The following is a 6,284-nucleotide window of genomic DNA, read 5'->3' as shown; positions in this document are numbered from 1 at the left end:
ACAAATATGTGGTTAATTCGTATGGTTTAAATGTCCACCCCCCCCTCCCCCAACAGCCAACGTACCTGTGATACATTCATTAAAAATTAGGAAAAGTAGTCAAAATGCAATCAAATCTAATTAGTTCTATTACTTTGAGAAAGTAATTGAAATACTTACACTACTATTACATTTTCAACAGGGTAACTTTGAATTGTAACCAACTACACAAAAAGTCTAACACAAAAATACACAATGAGAAGAGTCGCGAGGAGCTGCAGTAGGTCACAACTGACGTCCAGACGCTCACACGCAGACGAACCGGAGAAGTTCCTGACGTTATTCACATGGCCACGCCCCTTAATGACACACTAGTTGATGTTTGTCCAATATACAGTAATTACACGCTGTAGAACCTTTTTTTTTTTTTTTTTTGGTTTACATTCTCTTTTATTACATTTTAGTATGTTTTGATATAATACAGCGCTATTTTTATTTGTTAAAAATGAAACAAATTTTTTTTTCTTACGACGCTGGAATGGATTAAAGACATTTCGATTCATTTCAATGAGGAATATGAATTTGATATACGAGTAAATTTAGTTATAAGCTGGGCCATGGAACGAATTAAACTCATAAGTCAAGGTAGCATTGTAATTGTCCCACCAGATCCAGCAGATCCATTTGTGGTCATTTTTTTCCAAAGTATGTATTTTAAATAGAATACAGCGTATTAAAAGTGATATATACCAATGCAAATTTGCCTCCTAATCCTTATGTTTCTGTTAGTGGATTAATTTCCTTTTCCTGCTAAATCTTCATGTCCCTTTTCTGCAGTGTGGGGCAGCAGAACCCTCTGCCCAGAATTGCCAAGGAAATAGCATAGTGAGCCGGTTAATGGGCAATGGGGCACAAATGACTGTGCTCATTGTTATTAGGATATTATTTTTCCTTATGTGATGTTAGTTAAATACGTGTTACACAGTACTTTTTAAATTGTATTTATGGGCAACTCTTTTTCTGCCCCTACAGATTCAGCAAATGCCGCTGTGATATTATTCTCCACAATGTGTATTTTATATTTTATATAGAGTGGTGATTCAGAAATGAAACTAATGTGTATGAATAAACATGGTTGAGCTTCTATTTTTGCCTGACTTCCAGGTGCTGTCAAATCTCCTTGTCCTGTCTCTGCTTTGTGGGTCAACGGGGGCCCATGAGCACCCAAGTTGCCTAAAAAGCACCATAGTGAGCATGCCTTGTGTATACCTTGTTTTTTTAAATTGGGCTTTGGGGCACTAATGACTGTGCCTGATGAATTCTGCCTAGCAACAAGTGGTTGGGCAAACCAATATTTCAGTTGAGCCCTGCAATTGACTGGCGCCCATTCAAGGGTGTACCCTGCCTCTCGCCCAAAGTTTGTTGGGATAGGATCCAGCTCACAACCTTAATCGGGATAAGCGCTATAGAAAATTGATGGACGGACTTCTCCTTACTATTGCTCTAACCATTACAGAAACATAAAAAAATGATTGCGGTAATTAGCAATGCTGTTCCATTTAGTGCAACTGTACTTTAATACTGTATACATTCAAAATCCTCCACTCTGCTCCTCAGTCCTCGTGACAGACATTGCAAATTCATGACTTCCTCCTGCAGACATCTTGCGCTGAGTCGATGAGGGTGGGGGGGATTTCGTCTGAGAGTTAACACGCTCCAGTTCACCTGTGTCCTCCCCGCGAGGCCCCCGCCCCCCACAAAGCTGAGCTCGCAGACAAAATGTGTCTCCCTGTCAAAGGAATCACTCATCCTGAAGCATACAAAGATAGCTATTTTAAGTTTAATGCTTTTTATTTGGCTTTTCTTTTTTTTATATGGTACCACAGAAGGGTACCTGTGATGGCAAAGAGTCAGACTGTGATGCCAACTGTAGAAATGGAACTGTAGCAGTCCATACTTCTGTGTCCAGGCTGCTCAGTACCAAACTGGCAAGTCTTCAACAATAACATCATTTGCATGTCATCAAAAGACATCTCAAGATGAAAATCTTTTTGAGGACATATAATATTTCCTTATTTCCTTATTTTCCAATGGGGAAGAAATTATTGGTCGACTAAATCTATTAAATCAAATTTTATTTAGATACTCTAGCACTTTTCCTACATAAAAAAATGCAACCCAAAGTGCTTCACAGAGAGACGAAAATTAAAATAGCAGGAAATACAGTATTGCAAAAACCCACACCTCCCATCCCCACATATAAAAGTAAATGCAGCAATATGAACACACACACACCCGCATGTACACACAAACACAAAACCTATTTCTCAATGTCTTTCTGTCTCCAAAGTGTTCTCTGTCAATTGACTGTCTGTTGTCGTACTAGAGCAGCTCCAACTACCGGAGACAAATTCCTTGTGTGTTTTTTGGACATACTTGGCAAATAAAGATGATTCTGATTCTGATAATACAGAGACAGAAGATCCCGGGCAAGGAAAGACAACCTGTGGGAGCCATCCACACCGAGAGGTGCCACAGCCCGCAACCACAGAGACCACCACAACCGGGGTAGACCGAGGGGCGACTCCCAACATTGTGCAGAGCCCCCAAGGCCGCTACCACAGGTTGATAAGAGAAAATCTTATCAGATAGATATAATGGCCCAAGACATTTTAAAACTAGTAAAATAACATTCAAATTGATCCTGAAACGCATGGGGAGTCAATGCAGTGATCTTAAAACCGGTGTAATGTGCTCCAGCCCTCTGGTCTTCGTCAGCACACGAGCAGTTCTGAAGTAGTTGTAGAGTGGAGATGTTCTGTTTTGGAAGACCAAAGACCAGAACATCTTAAACGACAAGAGATAAAAGCATGCATCAGCACCTCTGTGTTAGCCAGAGAGAGAAACGGGCGGATGCTGACTATATTTTTAAAATGGTACACACCTATGTTGATGTGTGGAACAAAATTAAGCTTGGAGTAAAAAATGATGCCCAGGTTCTTAACACATTGTGAGGGTTTAAAATCTTTTAGTTTTGGTAAAGGTTTCTCTTTTTTGCCTCCAGGACTGATAAAACCTCCGTTTTGTCCTGAATGAGCTGTAGGAAATTCACTGCCATCCATGACATAATACCTAAAATACAGTTTAGAAGGGTATCAATTGGCCCTGTATCATCAGGAGACACGGCGATGTACAGCTGTGTGTCATCTACGCAACTGTGGAAGCTGATGCCGTGTTTCCTAGTCTCCGAGGGAAAACATGTAGAGAAATAGAAATGGACCTAAAATTGACCCTTGAGGCACCCCAAACTCAAGTTCATGTCTTTTGCAGGAACATGTAACACATAACCTACAAAGAAACTTGGTTATGTGAGATAAGCGCTAAATTAGTAAAAAACTAAAATATATCCATCTCTCTATCTATCTATCCCTTTCTATTGATCTATTTGGGCTGTCACTATCAAATCTTTTTAGAATCGATTATTCTATAGATATTTCATCGAATACTTGCATAATCACCCCCCCCCCACCCCCCCCAAAAGAAATGTTTTTACCTACCAACATGCATTTTATTCTCATTTATGAGGGCTGGACTTCTATACTTAAACTGCATATCTTGGTACTGAGTGTATGGTATAACCTCTGTGCAGAATTTGAGAGAACAAAATTAGCCTTTGCTAAATGGTTAGCACTCCCAATTAGTGTTAGCGCGCTAGCGATGACCATCTGAGGTAAAAAAAACAAACTACCATTCAACTCACTCATACATCATGTTATATGTACATCACACATCTAATAGTGTCTTAAAATCACTCACAGACGCTCCAACAGTGCATCCGTCTGCAACAACTGTCCGTGCGGTAAATATGGCCAAATGGTTCCAGGTGGCACAAATTGGTTCCAGGCGTCGCAAATATGCTTTCATTAATATTTTTTATTGCCTCGAGGGAGAAATTTTGGCATCAAACAATTTTTTTTTAAAATCTATCTATCACATCATCATTATATATATATATATATATATATATATATATATATATATATATATATATATATATATATATATATATATGTTTGTGGCTGGCAACCAGTTCAGGGTGTACCCCGCCTCCTGCCCGATGACAGCTGGGATAGGCTCCAGCACGCCCGCGACCCTAGTGAGGAGAAGCGGAAAATGGATGGATGGATGGATGGATATATATATATATATGTATGACAGGGCCTAACTATGCACAATAATATTATGGAAATACTTTATGTTATCCTATATTTGCAAGTCTGGGTCAAGTCTGGAAGAATGCAGGGTGGGGTGGAGGGGGTTTGGTGGGGGGGGGGGGGGGGGGGTTCCAAAGTCAGTTTTAATGAAATAGTGCGCCACCTAGTGGATGCTCTGGTTACAGGTGACTCTCAGAAGTTCACAATACACTCCTATGTACAGTACGAGAATGGGAAGGTCACGTGGCGCACTGGCTCCGTCCCTTAATGAAGCCAGACCGACCTTAAACGAACGATGATGCCCTCAAATCCTGCCTGTCAACCAAACGACCGAGTGGGCGCACACACGCGCACGGACACGTGCACGCGGATCTGATTTGGATCACTTTTTTTTTTTTCCTTCTTATTATTAGATTGAGATATACAGTCGAGCAAAGGCGCAGGGCAACATGTTAGAGCAGTCACCACCCCAACCCCACTCACGAGCTCCCTCCCTCTCCCTCCCTCTCGCTCTCTCTCGCTCGCCCACCCCGCTCCTCTTCCTCCTCTTCTTCCTCTTCTTCCACTTCCACTCGAGCGAGCGAAGCAAAGCAGCACGCCGAGCGATACACTGTCCGACATTGCTTGTGCTTTTTGCTGCAAAGCTAGCGCTGAGGACAAGTATTATTATTATTACCGAGGCGAGCTGTGGGAGGGGGGGGGGGGGGAAGCAACAACAACCAAAAAACTGGCGCAACTATGCACCACGCGCTCTTTCGCGACTCCTATTTATGACTATTATCAAAAATTGGTTTTTCTTCGCGCCCCTGCGGATGCAAAACACCTGACAACCACTCATCGAATGTCGTCTTTAAGGTAAGCAAAAGACCCCCCCCCCACTCCACCAAAAAAAAAAAAAAAAAAGAAAGATTTTTCGAGGTTTAGTATGCGTGCAGCCGCTTTAAATGCGTTTAATAACTTTTTTGACGTCAGGAATATTATACATATGTATTATAAAAAAACCACGAGCCTGCTGCAAGTTGAATTGTCATTTTTTAAATTAAATTTTTGTAGACGAGTTTCACGCGCACCTGTTCGGCATCTTGCGCGGCCTTAATGACTCCATTCCTAACGACAAATAAGATGTAAAAAATGGCATCAACACGGTTGTTATGCAAAAATCACGCAGCTCTTGGCGTTTGTTCCCCTTTCATTTATTGACTTAATTGTAATAAGAATCCAAGGGGGGGTGGGGGGGGGGGGGAGTGTACTTGTCATGCACGCGCAGCGACAGCTTTAAACCACGTCTCTAACTCTTTCAACCCCCATGTGTCGTTATTTTTACGTTTTTACACGTAAACCGTGTGTGCACGTCGCGTTTTCCGAACCAAAACAAAGCGTTCCAACTTTGTGTCGCAGCAATGTTGTGGCCGCCGAGGCTTGCAACTTTTTGATTGACAGGCGTCGCGAGCCAATCGGCACGTGACTTCGGGAGCGCTCGTCCAATAGGAAGGAGGCACAGGACTGGGATTTAAAGTAGCCCAGGAGACGTCATGTCGGCTTGTTGTTAACCCTTACGCGGCATCTACCACCTGTCAGGCTGTTTATTATTCTTTTGTACAAGAGTAAAACAATTATTTGTATTAATCAACATTAAAAAAATGTATCTAAAATCAGGGATGATTTTACAAAGCTCCACTCTAGGCGTAACATTTGATTAAGCGATTCATTGATTGCTCTTTGGAATTGACTACTCATGTATTGGAAGTAATGGCGGCGTGTGCAGTACTAGGCTGTGACCCCCAGAGGTGCTGTCGGTTCAGTCTCGAGTTCAACTCGCTGGAAGAAGAACAACATTGGCTGGTGTGTCAAGAGGAGTTCAGAACATTCACCAAAGAGCGATTGTACCCAACCGACAACATAAATAAAATATGCTTGAGTAACATTACAACTTTTTTTTTTTCTTGTAATATCAAAAGTATCGTTCCCATAATATTGCAACTTTAGTCACATCAAATTTGCACACAAGTTCGTGTTGTAACATTTCTAGTAAAATCTAAGGTCAGATAAAATCACATCATAATTTTAATTTTAAAACATTGATCTGTAAAA

The 6,284-nt window shown here is 41.3% G+C and overlaps 1 protein-coding gene across 1 annotated transcript in view; it reads left to right on the top strand.

Annotated features, from left to right (window-relative positions):
• The first annotated feature begins 4,743 nt into the window (after positions 1 to 4,743).
• The window catches only part of nr3c2 (nuclear receptor subfamily 3, group C, member 2), a 75,038-nt gene continuing 73,497 nt past the window's right edge, over positions 4,744 to 6,284 (top strand). Inside the window, exon 1 of the mRNA XM_061770940.1 lies at positions 4,744 to 5,048. The gene's annotated coding sequence lies outside the window, so the exon portion shown is untranslated. The remainder of the gene's footprint in view (positions 5,049 to 6,284) is intronic.

The sequence above is a fragment of the Phyllopteryx taeniolatus genome, chromosome 4 (assembly GCF_024500385.1).
Source record: "Phyllopteryx taeniolatus isolate TA_2022b chromosome 4, UOR_Ptae_1.2, whole genome shotgun sequence".
NCBI classification, from domain to species: domain Eukaryota; kingdom Metazoa; phylum Chordata; class Actinopteri; order Syngnathiformes; family Syngnathidae; genus Phyllopteryx; species Phyllopteryx taeniolatus.
Note: the sequence above shows the minus strand (reverse complement) of the source record. Positions and strands in the feature narration are given on the sequence as shown.